The sequence below is a fragment of the Triturus cristatus genome, chromosome 3_1 (genome assembly GCF_964204655.1).
Source record: "Triturus cristatus chromosome 3_1, aTriCri1.1, whole genome shotgun sequence".
NCBI lineage: Eukaryota > Metazoa > Chordata > Amphibia > Caudata > Salamandridae > Triturus > Triturus cristatus.
In genome coordinates, this window is record NC_140583.1 from 1,069,090,052 (window position 1) to 1,069,107,312 (window position 17,261).

Genomic DNA, 17,261 nt, shown 5'->3' on the forward strand with positions numbered 1-17,261 from the left:
TTCAACTTTGTCTCATTTCATTTTTAACATTGTCTTCTTGCTTCAGCTCGATCTTCCCTGCTCTTTCTAAATTTCCTCAGTACAAGTGTAGACCAAAAGGAAATACCAAAGTGACGTAAAAAAATGAATATCAAGAAGACATTCATAAGAAATCACACTCTCGGAAGGAAGATGGTGTGCCATTGAGAAGGGATAAGAAGACGAGGCAAATAGAGATAAGCCCCATGTGTCCAAACCCTTGCAGTGCAGTCAATGAAAAAAACTCACCATTAAAGGGGTCATGTCTGCTCAGTACCAAGAAGCCCATTTGTGGTGCCTACTTTATTAAGGAGAGGAAGTTGGCTGTCCTTCTGGAGATAGGCTGAACACTTAGAAGCCATAAACAAGTTCTTCCACAGAGAAAAGTAGGGTTTTGTGCATACAGAAAAACATTCCTTATAATCTTGTAGAGCTAAACTCACTCCACTGCAGATAGAGCTGAGCTCGAGCACAGGTGCGTAGATAGGGGCTGAATGTGATGTTGGTCAGAAAACCTCGGATCGCAGGTCGGAGGCTTTCTGACTTACATCTCCGGTATCAATTCCGACTGCTTAATAACAATGTAGGCGATCGGAATTGAAACTGCCCGGTCATTCCGGCTGAATTCTGACGGGCTCAAGGAGCCCGTCGGCCAGTCGGAGGCCCCAACCTAATCCCTGAGGGCGGCGTTGCTGCCATCGGGATTACGATGTTGGTTTCCGACAGGCTTTCCATGTCGGGCTGTCTGACATGGAAAGCCTGTCAGAAAGTGACTTTGTGGGCCCCTAGCAGGGCCCCCATTCTTCCACAGCCTCCAGTTGGGGGCCAGAGGGCCTATGGTGCTCCCGGTTAATCCCTGCACCGTATGGCAAGCACCTTGAGGTGCCTGCCACGCAGTGCAGGAATTAACAGAATTTCCCATTTCTCTATGGGAGCTTGTGCTACGACTGGTTTACAGCAGCAGCATAAGCTCCCATAGAAAAATGGGAGTATGCGACCGTACCATGTGCAGTCGCATTGTAATGGCGGTGTCGGGACTGCTGACCGGAGGTCGGTCAGTCCCAAGACCGCTGCAGTGACATCAGAATCAGGCCCATAGTGTTGAACCCATGCACAGATAGAGCAGAGACTGTGTACCCATAGGTAGTTTCTTTCATTGAGCAGGAGCTGAGTTCCTGCCTACATAGTACTATGAACTTGGGCAGAAAATCTCTTCCAAGTCTGCAGCTGAGCTCTATTACAGACTGAGCTGAGTCCCTGCGCACACATAGATTGAGGTGAGCCAGTTCACAGCTAGATTTGAGCTCTTTCAACATTCATTCTTATAATGTAAAACAGGAAGTTCTGTGGGAACTGAGAAAACAGGACCAGCAAATATTCTGTGGGACTATCACACGTCTCTCACCCAGGTTAATCTTCCTGACAGGGAGTAAGGAAGAGAAGGTGGGGGAGGGAGGATGACTGTGTGAGAGAAGGGAGCAAGAGTAGTGATTGAAGAGAGAGAGAAAAATACAAGGTAGATAGTAGTGAAAGATAATTAAGCTTGTGTGCCAATATGGAATGGAAAGATGAGAAAGAAATGAGGACAGTATGGCTGAGATGGAAAAGAACAGAGACAGAATGTAAAACAGGAGACACCAGAGTGAGAGATGTATGAACAACACCACAATAATAATGCTAAGGCAAACTTTATGTTATGTTAAGGGTATTTGTGAAGTGCACAGCTCACCCTGGAGAATATCCTGGTGCTGAGAAAGCAGGGGTTATGTAGGTTGTGACTGGGACTTGTCCAGCTGAACAGCCATGTTTTCAGTTTCTTGTGGAGCTCATGTACTGAGAAAGCAATTCAAATGTGTAGGGGTAGGTATTTCCAGGCTTTGGGTACGAGGTAGGGGAAAGCACGACAGCAGTCTCTAGTTCTTTGTATATTTGTGAGCAGGATTCTGGCTGAGCAGAAGTGTCTGGTGGGTGTGTTGTGTGTGGGTTGGTGAATACATTTGTAGATTTATATAGCGCTGCTTATCACCCGTGAGGGTATCCAGGCACTGTCCATGGGCATAAGGAGATTACGTGATTTGCACAGAATCATAGGATGTTGTGCTAACGCTTGAACCCTGATCCCCAGCTCCTGATTTGGTAGCTCTGGCCACTGCGCCACATCCTCCACCAGAACTGAATGGGGCAGCAGTTGAGGTCTTTGCCGGGTGGGGTGATGTGAACACGAGGGAAAGTCTGAGTGTTAGCCTGGCCGCTGGGTTTTGTATGGTTTGAAGTCTTCTAGCAGCTAGACAGTGATTCTGATAGAGTGCAGGTGATGTGGCTTGCTGGTGATGAGGGCCTGGGTGCCCATTCTGCATGTACTGACTGGGAGCCATTATAAGAGTACATTGAGCATTTTGAGGGTGTGGAAGCAGGAGGTGGTGACTATGTTGACTAAAGCAAACTCTACAGCATATTTCATCCATTCCTTTTGCTCCCTTCATAAGAAGTCTGCCTTTCACTGTGTCACGGGGCATTGCTGTTTGTGAATGGTGCAGTTACCAATCTCCAAAGCAACATTTTGGTCACCAGCACACTTTTCTTTTAGGCAATTAAGCAATGGGTTGGAGTGAAGGTGTTTCACATGTGACAGATTCATTTGGCAGCTATGATTTAGAGTTGTCAAAGGGGGTCTAGTCAATTTTTAAATTGTGTTTCACGTGCAACATCAAACATAAACCCTTCACATACTAAAGAAGTTTGGCATTTTATATATTCACTTCCCTGGCGTGGTTGAAGCAGGCAAACCACAAAGAGTGGAGGGAGCAGTAAAGCATAAAGCTTGTGAGGGCAGGTCAGCTTCAAATGTGCAGTAAGAAGGATTTCTTGCAGGAGCATGTGTTAGTGCATGTGGCTAATTGTTAATGTGTAGCTTGGTGGCACCACAAACAAAGGGAAGGACTCCAATCATGGGGCCCTCAAATTATGGTCCCCGTGGTGGATAAAAGCTCTGCATACTCCCCTATACTGCTAGCTGCACCTTCCATCTTGCTTCATGAGAGCACAAGGCATCTGTTCAGGTGAAGGGTCATGACCTCTGTGCTATCTGAAGAGGCAGGTATGGTGGATTGGCTGAAGCTACAGGAACCCTTTTAGAGTGGTACAGCGGGGTTATGGGCATGCACACACTTTCCCACATGCATGGGGCTACTCAAAGGTCTCATTCTGGCTACATCAATCAAATCCTGCAGAAGTATCTTATGCTGTCAATGGTCACCATCACAAGAATGTAATTTTTACATGGCCTTATTAAAATTAACATGATGGCCTCACACACCCCCCGGGTGTCATGCTTTATCATCAGCCATCCCGCGCTCGTGTTCCCTTTAAAAAAAAACTCCCCTCAGCTTCTGAGGAGGGGCCCGCCTGCCATAGGAGTATGCTTTGGTGAGCGTGGGATGGCTGATGATGAAGCATGACACCGGAGAGGGGAGGGGTCAGGGGAGGGGCTGTAAGGCCATCCCGTTAACTAATTTAAAAAAATGTCCATAGAGACATAGTGGTGATTCATCAAGATATCAGGACCCACCCATAATCGAGGAATTCCTCGTAAATAAGGTGGTTAAGCCAGAAATGGAGGCTTCATTTAAAGCGTATGTTTGTTTTTTGTGTGTTCACGCCAACAGTACTTCCTATGATGAATTTCAGTTGCAGCATGGACACACACTAATCTGTGCATCTTTCTCTAACCTTATTTCATTTGAAAAGAAAGAAACAGTGACTGAGTGCAAGTTTGGCTTAGGTGTAAGTGTGTATTTTATTAAATTCATTCCTAGCTAACAAATTGGGAACTAGTGGTATAGTTCTAATTACCAATATGCCTAATTTGTCTCATAGCAGTAGCTATTTTAAAGAAGTATTGCAGGGCCAAAAACTGAAAAATGATTTATCAATCACTTAAAAACTATCTTAGATGAAAGGAAATACCAATTACAAAATATACACATCCCCACCATGATCTCTGCTCCACACTGATGGGTACAATGAGTCATTACATCTTTGAGTAAAAATGCATGTATTGCATGTTTTGATGCTTTTATTGCACAAAAAGCAGTGGTATAAAACCCACATATTTTTAAGGAACCGTGAAACATGGGAAAGAATTCAAAGTTACATGTGAAATACAGATTTTATAGCCACTGTCCAAACATTTTACATTGTCCTTGCTGCTAGGATTATGCAGCTTGGGGGCCAAGGTTATCGAAATTATGCGACAAAAAATGCTAATTATGTGGCACTTTACCTGGTGGTTATTATTTTCATGCGATTGAGCTTGAAACAACAATTTTGGTGAATACTGCATACTTTGTCATTTATGTGGCAAATTCAGTAAATCCATATTTATGCTGTAATTTCTGCAGCCACAGAGTCACATAAATTCACTGATCTCACCATTGCCTATTGCTTTATCAAGAATTTATTTGTGACAGGTAAACAAAACCTCAACATTTTAATTCCAGCCAATGCCCATTATTAGCTGCACTTTGAATAAAATATCTTGCAATGTTACAGTCTACAAGGCCAAAGATATTACCCGAACCCCTCATATGTAATTTTTGACCATATTACTCAGTAACCCATTATGCATGCTCTGTGTGTACTTAACTTTAAACCATTGTGTATATACCTCAACCTTAAACAGGAGTCAACTCATTTAGGTGCCTCCCATGTAGATAAAAAATGTGCCAAAATAATTTGCATTTGGTCCACTCACTTGACAGCTTGTGGAATGCGGCCTAAGGGCTATGTCAGAACATCAACAGAACATGAGTGTTCACAAGGAGTTGTGAAATTGAATGTTTTAAGCTTTTTTGAAAGTTCTAGTAATCAACTAAGAAAGGAGATGTGGTATAGAGGCTACGCTGTCGATCTTGAATTGAATCCAGCTTGGCATTGACTGAAAATTGTGCAGTTCTGGGAAATCACTTAATCATAACGTGCCTAAAATGTAAATGTGTGAGATACTAGAGTAAGTGTGTGTGTAACAAAAATATATATGCCACCACTTGGTGAATACAATCTTGCATCATTTTCCATCACCGTCCATGATGGACAAGGCTCTGTTGATCTCAGGCTAGGTCCATGGTATAGAAATACCAAATCATGCATGCTTTTACAATTTGAACAGGTACCCAGCTTACTATTCTCTGTGGATACCCTTTTCATTTGAGCTGTTGGATAACCCACCTCATTTTGTGACCGCTAGATAGAAGTTCCCATGATTTTCTTTATCCCGGTTTATTCTTCACACCTCAAGTCTACATCTCAATGTCTGTTGGAGCTCCTTATAGAGTACATTGGGAGATCCCACCAGACATATCTTCTTGTTCCCCGGAAGCATGTTATCATTATGCCGTTCATGCTACTTTTAAAACAGAAAATACACTTTTCCAGTAAGTCTTCAGTGCTTTTATTTCTGACATGCACAGGACTCGCTTGGTACCAACCATCTTGATAACATCTGATGCTCGCCTGTCTGGTCGACCCTCTCTGAGCTCCAGCAGTGCTCGGTGTCTCAGGGAAATGCATTGCTGAAGACATAAAATATGGCATTAATGTGCTACTGCAGAAGAGTCATAGACATATGCTTTTTACATGCGTTAGCCCATCCGCACTGGACCTATTGACCTTACAAACATGTATTCTAATGCTGTAACGGCTTGCAGTGTGTGAAATGGTAGCCCCACCAACACTGTTTAGTACTAGCCCCGCCCATAAAGTTTGGGTTTGGTTGCGGCCCTGCCTCCTTGCACCTTAGTTTACTTAATTGCCAAAACTGGGAGAAGCTTAGACACTACCCAAATGCTTTTATATACGCAAGATAATGTCTTCCTGCACAAACAGATCTCACTGTGATAGGGTGAGCGACGTGCAGAAAGATCTAAAAATGTAAAATCCTCAAATGAAAAGCCATGTTTTCATGGCCTTTCTGAAAATGCTCAGGGTTTGAGGGATATCAAAGAATGAGAGTTTTTTTAAACTTTTTTGTTTCAACAAGAAAAGCTCCTTTTGAATTGAACTTTTGATGTGTGAACAAAACCAATATGCTCACTGTATGCTTGATGCTACTTACTCAAACCTCGGTAACATATGTAGAAGTAGTAGAGTAGGCTTGTCTGTGCCTCAATGCATATTACTCCTTTAGAAAGAGTCTAACTGGGCTATTTCAAAACAAGGCTGATAGTTCTGCTGCCCAGTCATGCACAATACAGGCGAACACATATTACTGACTCTTCCGCAGTCCGATCAGCCGTTTCAAAATTCTAGTATGAAGGAAGATCCAGTTTTCACCTGTGACCTGCGGACATTTACTCAGGAAGATATAATGTCCAATGACTACACTGGTGTCTTTGGTGTCTTCTGACATCTAAATCTGGATACAACATTGGACTTATTTTATGATCCTGTTTAAATCATGTTACCTTCCTGTAATGCTTATTGCAATCTTGAGTGATAAAATATTGTCCTACTGTGATATTGTTTCATGGTAACTTACTAATGCAATATCTTAGTAATTACATACATGTAAGTATAGATTTACTAATCAAACTGCATATCTGTTTACCTTGATGTGAAGCAGTAGAATAGTAAATCCGCACTCCATCTATATAGGTTTGTGAACTAAGTACACTAGGTTCTCACAGTGCCTTTTTCGCTTTTTTCAGGAGCTGAATCGAGAGGATAGCGGGGTGCATAAAACCACGGCTATGGAGTGATTACGGGGGAGGAAGCTTACCCCCCTAAATTTGTCTCAGCAAGAAGATCTAGAGCTGGATATATCCCAGGAAGAGGTTAGGAAGGCCATTTTTGCCTGTGCCTGTAAGGGAGGGAAAGCTGCAGGGCCCAACCGGCTCCCAGCACAAATTTATAGATCTTTGGGAGAGGCAATAATCCCTACTCTGACATCGCTTTTTAATGATATATCTGTGGGCGCTAGGCTCCCAGATTCATGGGGAGAAGCCACTATTACACTGATTCTGAAAGCAGGTAAAAACCCAGGGCCCGATTCACAGAACTAACTTAAGACAAAATCCTAAACTTACTACCATTTTGGTATTCACAGAAGGCACTTACTCATTTCGGTATTCACAGAAGGCACTTACTCATTTCGGTATTCACAGAAGTTATGAGTCCTAACTTTAGGACTCCTAAATGCCTTCTGTGAATACCGAAAGTCTTAAAATTAGGATTTTTCTCAGTTTAGTAGTAGTATAGTTAGGACTCCTATCTTTAGGACTCCTAAATGCCTTCTGTGAATACCGAAAGTCTTAAAATTAGGATTTTTCTCAATTTAATAGTAGTAAAGTTAGGACTCCTAACTTTAGGACTCCTAAATGACTTCTGTGAATACCGAAAGCCTTAAAATTAGGATTCTTCTCAGTTTAGTAGTAGTATAGTTAGGACTCCTAACTTTAGGACTCCTAAATGCCTTCTGTGAATACCGAAAGTCTTAAAATTAGGATTTTTCTCAATTTAGTAGTAGTAAAGTTAGGACTCCTAACTTTAGGACTCCTAAATGCCTTCTGTGAATACCGAAAGCCTTAAAATTAGGATTTTTCTCAGTTTAGTAGTAGTAAAGTTAGGAGTCCTAACTTTAGGACTCCTAAATGACTTCTGTGAATACCGAGAGCCTTAAAATTAGGATTCTTCTCAATTTAGTAGTAGTAAAGTTAGGACTCCTAACTTTAGGACTCCTAAATGCCTTCTGTGAATACCGAAAGCCTTAAAATTAGGATTTTTCTCAGTTTAGTAGTAGTAAAGTTAGGAGTCCTAACTTTAGGACTCCTAAACTGAGAAAAATCCTAATTTTAAGACTTTCGGTATTCACAGAAGGCATTTAGGAGTCCTAAAGTTAGGACTCCTAACTTCTGTGAATACCGAAGTGAGTAAGTGTCTTCTGTGAATACGAAAATGAGTAAGTGCCTTCTGTGAATACGAAAATGGTTGTAAGGTTAGGATTTTGTCTTAAGTTAGTTCTGTGAATCGGGCCCCCAGTGAGTTGTGGGGCTTATAGACCCATCTCGCTGCTGAATGCGGATTACAAAATCTTTGCTAGGATGCTGGCAGATAGGCTGGGTGCAGTAGCGGGAGACACGCTTCATCCCGATCAAAAGGGTTTTGTTAAGGGCAGGAATCTAGCTGACCTCACTTATCATTTTTTGGGCGCAATATATTTGGCTACTACCTTTTCCCTTCCCCTCGCAGCAATGACATTAGATGCTACCAAGGCCTTTGATAGGGTCAATTGGGCATATCTCTCGGCATTTATGGAAAAATTTAATTTGGGTGAAAAGTTCATCCGAGCTATTCAGCTTATTTATCGGGATCCATCGGCGAGACTCCTGGTAAATGGTAAAATGACTAATCCTTTTGAGATCACTAGGAGTACGAGGCAGGGCTACCCCCTCTCCCCGCTTATTTTCGATATATATATCGAACCCTTTGCTCAGTGTTTAAGAGAGGAGCCTAGTATCCTACCGTTTAAGTATGGGGCTTGGGAGAGTAAGACGGCCCTGTATGCCGATGATGTTCTGATTCTTTCGGCTGATTTAGAGACGTTTTTTCCTCAGGTCATTAGGTCAATGCAGAGAAAACTGAGGTTATGACGTGGAACCTGCCGGTGTGTCAATACCAGACCAAGCGTGAAATGAGGTACTTGGGGGTCAGAATAGTTCAGGATATAGATAAGATTTCAGGGACCAACTTGGCAAATGTTTCTAGGGAATGTCAGAATCTAATGAAATCGTGGGACCACCCAGGGGAGGATCAATCTGATCAAGATGGTAGTGTTACCAAAAATCACCTTCTTTTTCAATACTATTCCTTTACATTTTGAAAAATCGGCCGTAGTTAAGCTCCAGCAGGCAATCAACTCGTTCGTTTGAGCTTAAAGGGCCACGAGGATTGGCTGGAAGAAGCTGAGGTGCAGAAGGGAGAAGGGGGACCGGCAGTATTAGGCATGGGCATTCCAGTTGTCGCACTCGAGAATGCTGTTGAAAACCCCGGACCGCACAGGGGTGGGAGCCATGTTCTCTGCTATGTTGAAGGTTGTGGGTCTGTCTCAGGAGGGATTTCTGTTCAAATTTGGAGAACAGAAGTTCTTCAAAAAGATCAGGTTGAAAGTCCTGCTTGCGATGGCTCGCACGTGGGCTAGTATTAAACAGCGCACTGGTCTCAATTATTTTTCCAGACAGGCCCCCCTGTGGGACTCCCTAGGTGTAACAGATTGCCTGAAAGATAGGCTAGCAATATCACTTAGAGCGCGGGACAAAATGTGTGGGGGACCTTGCATTTGACGGCTCACTTATACCATGACAGTCACTAAACAATAGGCTAGAAGTGGGTATGTCCAGGTTTAAATATTTACAGCTGTAGAGTTGGTCCCAAAACCTAAAAAACCTATAGGCATAGGAAACACCCTCGAGGAGCAGCTAGTGGCAAGACTGGCGGAGAAGAAGGAGATTTCTTTCCTATATCGGTCCATAGAGGAGGCTATTGATGATGATTTTAAATTAGCTGAAGAATTGTGGTGGGGTCTCCTTGCTAGGCAAACAGTGGGAATATCTGTGACAAACTTCTTTTAACACCTTGTTTGCTGTTGTAAAACCAGCTTGGTTGAGGAGGAAGCACTTGCCCACAGTCCATAGTGCTTATTTATCCCCGTTAAGACTGTCCAAAATATCGATGGGGTCCCCAGTCAGTTGTAAAAAATGCGATTTAGAGAGTGTCTCTGACATACATATGTTTAAGGAATGCCCAGCGATAATAGAATTCTTGGAGAAAGTAGGTGTAACCATTGCCGACATTTTTGGATTTCCAGTCCAAATCAATCTTGCTTTGATAATTTTTGGTTTATCTGGTGAGATTATAGGCCTTGCTAGGTAGTTCCTTTTCTATGCAATATTGCTGGCTAGAAGGGAAATCTGTAAAAGATGAGTAGAAGTTGCATCTCCTTCACACTCGGAGTGGCTCTCCTCTTTATTTACAACGTCCAGGACAGATTTGGGTAGAACGTAAAACAGTACAAAGAAAGCATTATGGGACTGCTTATTAACATGGTCTAATGTTTAGTTTTGGGGATTTATAATTCAGTGGTTTAGGTTGTCACGTTTAAAATAATCTGGATCCTATTATTAGGCCTCTTTGAAACTCTCTAGCTGTGTTGGGCCCCTCAGTCCTTTCACTTTATAGGCCAACATTAACAGTCACCGGCTATATTTAAACTGGAGGAGAGTGCGACCACCCCTTTCCATCATGGGGCCAGTGACATTTTAAGATCGTTGTGTACCGGAAGGCGGGGGCGTCCTCCTGGTCCCCATCTAGTAGCCTACGTCTCCTTGATTGGAAGCAACAGTATCGGCACCTTACTTTGTCAACTGGGGTCTGAGGCAAATGAGGATAAAGAAAAAAAATAAAAAAATAAAAAATAATGAGCATTTCAGTGAATTTTCATCTGGCATAATTTCAGGTCCAGCGATTATCATCATATAGAAGATTATGTTTTCTTCATACTTGCAAATTAACAAATCAGACCATTCTTTCATAATCTGTAAGCATGTGGTTAAGGTATTTGGACATTATTTTTTGGTTCAAGTATGTGATAATTTAACACAGTGATCTTCCTACAGTATTGGGAAATAGCAGGCAATGACCTATCATGTGTGTCATGATTTCCTGTCCATCCATGCACATTGCACATTTGGTATCAGCTCTTAACCCAATTTAAAAAAAATGAGTTGTTGGTTATATATAAATGGTGCCTAGTACAATATTGATTATGTTTGATTGTAGTGACTCATACTTAATTAGGCTAATGCAGTAGTGCTATTTCCATTCCTAATCTCTTTTTATTGTAATTCATTTATTTTCCCATCTTTATTTTTTATTGTGGCTGTAATTATACAATGCTGCATTTTGGAGTATCTTGCAGTGCTGAGATATGTCTATGTGAGAAATATAATTTTCGTAACTGCTTCCTCAATTTTGTTTTTCTTATTGAACATGTTTTTGTTCCTTGTCAGAAATAAGAGAACACCAGCAAATATTGAAAAGGTATAAAAATGAAGATTAGTCTTTCAAGCTGTAATGATGGGTAAAGTAATCAGCTCTTCTGTGTATTCTAATGCAAGATAATATATTTGGAGCAATTTACTTTAGTGCAGTATAGGTTAAAGTTATCCGAGTATTTGTTTGTCATCTAAGTCAAGTAAAATAGTAGGGCTGAGTGATCTTCTGAAATCTAATGCAAGATAAAGTAACTGTAGTGATTTAATTTTATATAATGAAAGATAAAGTAGTCACTGTTTTTTTTAATGTAATGCTGAATAAAACAAGAAATATAAAGTCCCAGATTTATTAAGCCTTAGCATCATCCTTGCTTTGCACAAGGCGACACGAGGACAGTGCAAAGGCTTCAGTAAGATTTAAAATGCCACACAAGTGCAATTTTCACCACCTTGTGTGACTTTCTAAAGAAATGTACTTCAATGCATCGGCTTGCACTGTGTTAAGTTACATTTCGAGCTGGTGGTCATTTAATGGGTGAAGCATAGGTGCTCCCATGGATTCACCCATGGATTTGATGCAATCCCAGATATACAAAGATTTGAAAATATGGGATTCAGTCAAATCAGCTCGCCTCCCAGAGGAAGGTGTAACAGAAAGAAAAACATTTTTTCTTTTTGTTATTTCCTCTTTCAGAGTTTGAATTGGAATTATGACCTGCAGCCACAGTTCATTCTCTAAATCACCTCATTATATTTTGGGTTTCACACTACTCCTTGATCTGAACTCTTAATCATAGCATAGCTACACTATTCTTCAGAAATTCATACTGGCCAATCTGATCGCCCTGGACTCATGCAGTTTCTCAGCGATATTACTGGCATCGATGATATATCAATGGTAGTTGGTACTGTTGAACATTGGGCTAGTTCCCTCTCCTCAGCCTTAGAACCTCTCTACACCTATTTAAGTATATAAATATATACTTATTTTACAATACTTTTACCTTGGTATCCAAAATCAGAAGTTCATCTAAATGCTCCACAACTACCTTAGGTGGCCCCTTCAATCTCCGCCGCATCTTTGGAATCTTGAACACTCTCTCTCAAAGACACAATCTTGCTGCAACAACTAAAATTGTCCTTCCTGCTTGTTCCCTTGTGGACCTTCTTTCCAGGATGTCCTCTCTGCCATCTTCAACCCTTGACTGTCCGTATACTCTTCTCTCTATTCCTCCACAGCCTTCTTTACCCCAGACTATGCAGCTGCTCAGCCGTACCGTGAGCATCCTTAGCGCATTGGGCCCATACCCCCTTCCCCAAGTCTATCACTTGTCTTGTGCACTATAATGACTGCTGAGTGCAGGACAACTATGTTCCCCATTGGCCCCACTGGCTCCTCTTTCCCCCAAAGTTAAACGCCCATGACTCTACAAGTCATGGATCTGTAATGAAGAATTTCCAGAGACATGGGGCACACTCCTGTGCTGCCCTTTCTAACATGTGAAATTTGTCCACACACTTCCAGCCATCTTGGTCCAAGGCCTTGGGGGCCCATGCCTGAGTTAACCTGCCTGACAGGGATCCTGGCCCTGACGCTCTCTCCTCTTGAAGTGCCAAACATCGTTGACTTGCTGGTTGCTAGTCTAGCTTAGTCTCCTGTCACCTGCAGTTCTGTATTCCTACTGCACCGCCTGTCTGGTTTGGGTACGAGATGATTGTTGATTCAACTCCCTAGCTAGACATCAGAAACACCTCTACAAGGTGTTCCATTTGCAGTATGGATATAGGCAGGGCTACTGGAATTATGCAGTAGAGGAGGACCATGTTATGTCCAGGGTTCACTAAATTATGCAGCAAGAAAAGCCTAATTATGCGGCGTAATGAGGCACAGTTTGTGATAGAATTAATTCTTTATTTTTTCATTCTTTAACACTGTCTGGGCAAAGGTTTCACCTCATCAGTACCAGTTTAACATAAAAATATAGCAATAAGCACCTGAAAGGTCAGCCTTTGCGATTCACCTTCCACTGCACGGCAACACTTGTCACCACTTTTTTTTTATGAACTTTTGATTTATTTTGGATAGAAACTATTTTATTCTGCATAGAAATAAAGAAGAAAATGCCTCTTTGTATTGTTTTTTTCTACAGGAAGGCATCCCATCCTCCACAAAACAATCCTGTTCACAACGCATGTACAAAAGCACCATGGTGCAAGCGTGCTTACATTGCTGCTTGGCAGCACACAGAGCGCCAGCACAAGGACAGAGCAGAAATGCTCCATAGCCTTAAATATATGGAGCCATACTGCTCTCTCCCTCTCACACAACATGTAATCTACAGCAGGACACACTATAGATATTAATGTAATGTAATTTAATGTAGAGAAATGCACTAAAATGTTTCTTCTTTTGTAAATCTGTAAATTGCAAAAAACAGATCAAGGATCATTCTCAGAAAGAGATCATTAAAACAAGGTGCAATATGTTGTCTCACTCAGGGTGAAATCAATGTAACTGTCGGTTAGATAACAAGGTTAGATAACAAAAGATGTCAATAACTTCAGTCTCTGATATGATGCAGGATAAACTGATCTAGGCAAACGCAGTCCTCTGCAATCAAATGTAGGTAATGTCATCAAAGTGATTTCATCTTGCTGTCTGTTGTCTAGTGAAGGGCATATAATCTGAGCAATATTTTACTGTCATCTACTGTAGGGAAAAGTAATCCGAGCAATCACTTTCTGTGATATAAATCGCAAAGTAATCAGAGTAACCTATTGCACTCTAACACAGGGCAAAGTAATCAAAGTTTTTCTGTAATCCAGTGCTGATAATAGTGAAGTGGGCAATTGTAGGTTATGCAGAATGAAGTAATCATATAAAACCACTTCTCTGATCTAATGTACAATTTTTCAAACAGCGAAAGCACTCTCTGATGATGGGTGAAGTACGCGGAGGACTCTTGGGAACAAATTTGGGGCTCACAAAGGAAAGCTTGCACAGTGAGTCCTTGTCTTAAAAGCATGTAGACTAGGCCCTCAACTCATCTGCCACCAAATGATGATGATATCTGTTTATAAAGACACATAAAGGTCCCTGTTTTGAGTGTCTTGGCAATCCTTTTCTGCTTGATGATAGTTAGGTAAACAAAGGTGTTTTTGTTAGTGCTTTTCAAAAGAATGAGAGCCTCATTTATGAAAAGTGTCGTGTTGCTGCGGTAAAACAAGTATGCACTACTTTTCACTGTGCCGGGCCTTGCGACACCATGGATGCGCCGTATTTACTATAGGACACTCCATGTCGCAAGGAATTACAGATGCGTCAGGAATCCTGACGTATTTGTTGGCGCAAAACTCACACATTGCCGGAGTTATGTTGTAAGCATGACGTAACTTCAGCAATGCATGGGGGAGGCACATACCTATTGCATTGCATCACCCTTATGTCTACCATGAGGCAGGCGCAAGATTTGATGCAGTGGCGTCCTAGAAGTGGTGCAGTGAAATGTAATAGATTTTACTGCACCACATCCACAAGGCTTTCTTACGGAGGAACGCCCACCCTGCATACATTATACCTGACGCAGGTATAATGGGGTGCAGGGGTTTACAAAGTTATGCATCTGCCTAGATGGGTCACTTTGTAAATATGGCGCAATGTGGCGCATTGTTTACCCCGCTGCTGTGTCACGAAAAGTGATGCAACGGCAGTGCAAAAGTGTCGCATGGGGCTCATAAATACACCCCTCAATCTAGATCCCCATCAAACGCCATTTTCAGCTGAAAATGGTGCCAGACTTTTGTTTCACTGCTATATAAAACATGAGAACTGTAGAGGAACTGAAAGTGCATGCCACCAGTTTGTTTTACAAATTAATCAGCATACTGTCTTTTTCTAATCAAAAGCACAACAAAGCAGTGAAAGCAAATTTCTGTAGCCAAGTCCACAGCAAAGATGGCAGAGTCATCATCCTATGAAATTACAGACAATGAAATGCAACCAGTGTGACATAATTTAACCTCCTTTGGTAATTTAATGCAAGATACTCAGAGCACTTGTCTTCTTTAATTTGAACACAATGTAAAGTAATCACATGAATTATTTATTTTTCTAAATCTAGCAAATGTTAAAGTAATTGGATAATCTCATCTTGCAATCAAATGTAGACTATTGCATTCAGAGTAACAACGGTGTTTAATTTGATGCAGCATAAAGTAATCTGTAAAATGTCCTTCCTAAAACTAATGCATTTTAGAACATTAGAATGTTGAGCACTCCATTGCAGACAATGGAGTTCTCTGGACCTCTACGGGCCGGTAGAATCCCGCAGAACAACATTCTAATGTTGTTTTTCATTCACAGATGCTGCTGTGAACAAAGGCCTCACGAGCCTGAGGAAATTTAAATCACCTCGGGTTCCGAGAGGCCTTTGTACCAATCAGAACATCAGAACATTCTGCCCTGTGGGGAGAAATGTTCTAATAGCCTTACAGCCCTCCTAGAGCGCTCAACCAGCCATTAAAGGCCTGCTCACTTGTTAAAGGCCCTCGCTGAGGAGCGGCCATTTAATGGTCGGTAGAGCCCGACTAGTCTATAGTAATTCAAAGTCAGCAAGATGCTCCAAAACAGGGAGGTAGGGTAAATTAACCATGAGGCTCTTCAAATGTAATCCAATGCAGGTGAAAGTAATTGATGTATTATTCTACACTGAAAAATATGGTAAAGTAATCAGAGTAGTTGTGTTATATGGTGTTGAATGATGAAATCACTGTAATATTCAGCTTGTTTGCCTTGAACTGTAGTTAAGTGTCTGTGGAAGTGTATACTGATGGTGCCACCAGTGGCGGCTCCTCCATTGAGGCAGAGGAGTGTTGTCCCACTGCTTTTAGCAGTGCAAAAAAGGAAAAATAAAATGATACCAACACGGCGTTGCTATCATTTAATTTTTAAACAGAAGCAGGTTTTGGGGCGGTGCTTCGCTGTCAACGCAGCCAGCAGGGGGAGGAGGAAATATGCGCACTTAAATGTGCATGATGGTTTGGCCTGCAGTCAGGCACACTTAGCATGTTCATAACACTAAAAACAGAAGGGGAGGGTCCAAGGGAAACAGTTTAGAGACCTCAGAGAAGAAATTCCCCTAATACAATAATCATAACACAAAAAACTTCTCGGGTCTATATTAGCATGAAACCAGTTTGGGAAAAGAGGAAAAGAGGAAAGAAGTGTGTCTGCGTCTTTCTATAAAACCCCAAGAGTTTTATAGATAGACACAGACACACTTCTCTCCTCTTTTCCCAAACTGGTTTCATGCTAATATAGACCCGAGAAGATTTTTGTGTTATGATTATTGCACTTAGCATGTTCCCCACAAGGCTGTAATACACAGCCTGGAGGGGAACATGCACAGGCTCCCACTGCCTGTCTGAACGCTGAACCACGGCGCTAAGACCAATCATAATGCTGTAATGCAGCATTGTGATTAGCTAGGGGAGCCTGTTGGTGCTTCCTGTTCCGCCGGACCAAGCGCATGAGCGATGGCAGCGTTGGAAGGTAAGTGCTATTTATTTTTTAAACACCGCCTCACCCCCCACCCCATCCCACCACCCTCATTCAGTACCAGCCGCGACTGGGTGCCATGTTCTGTGTTTATGACGCTGCATATTCTGGGCCAATTCACAAAGGTAAATGTACACTTTTGTGCAAGTTTACTCTTTTTCAGTATTCACAAACAAACAATTTAAAAGTAACTTTACGACTTCGAAGATCTCTGCACATAAAAAGATAGGCCTCTCCTTTTTAGGTCTCGCCTGACCTAGCGCATGCGCTGGTCTGGCGAGACTTTTTGTGAGGGCTCAAAAAATGCTACCATGGCCAGTCTAGAGCTATAGTGCATGTGCGTGGGCGCGCACTTAGGAGCAGAGGCTGGCAAACCTCGTCATGCTCATTAAGCGCCCGTGATCACTTTCACTTTTGCCCGCGATCACTTTGCGCGGCGCCCCTTTGATGTTCTCGTTCAAAGAACATCAAACATCAAAGAACATGTTGTTGGGTTAATGCTTTGCTGCGCCCGTTTGACTTACAATGTGCTTTCTCTTTCCACAAATTCGATGTTTGTGTTCCTTTATTTTTTAGATGCTTTTAGTATTACTGTTTTGCGACTTAAAGAACATTAAGGAAATGTTACTGTGAAATTGGAC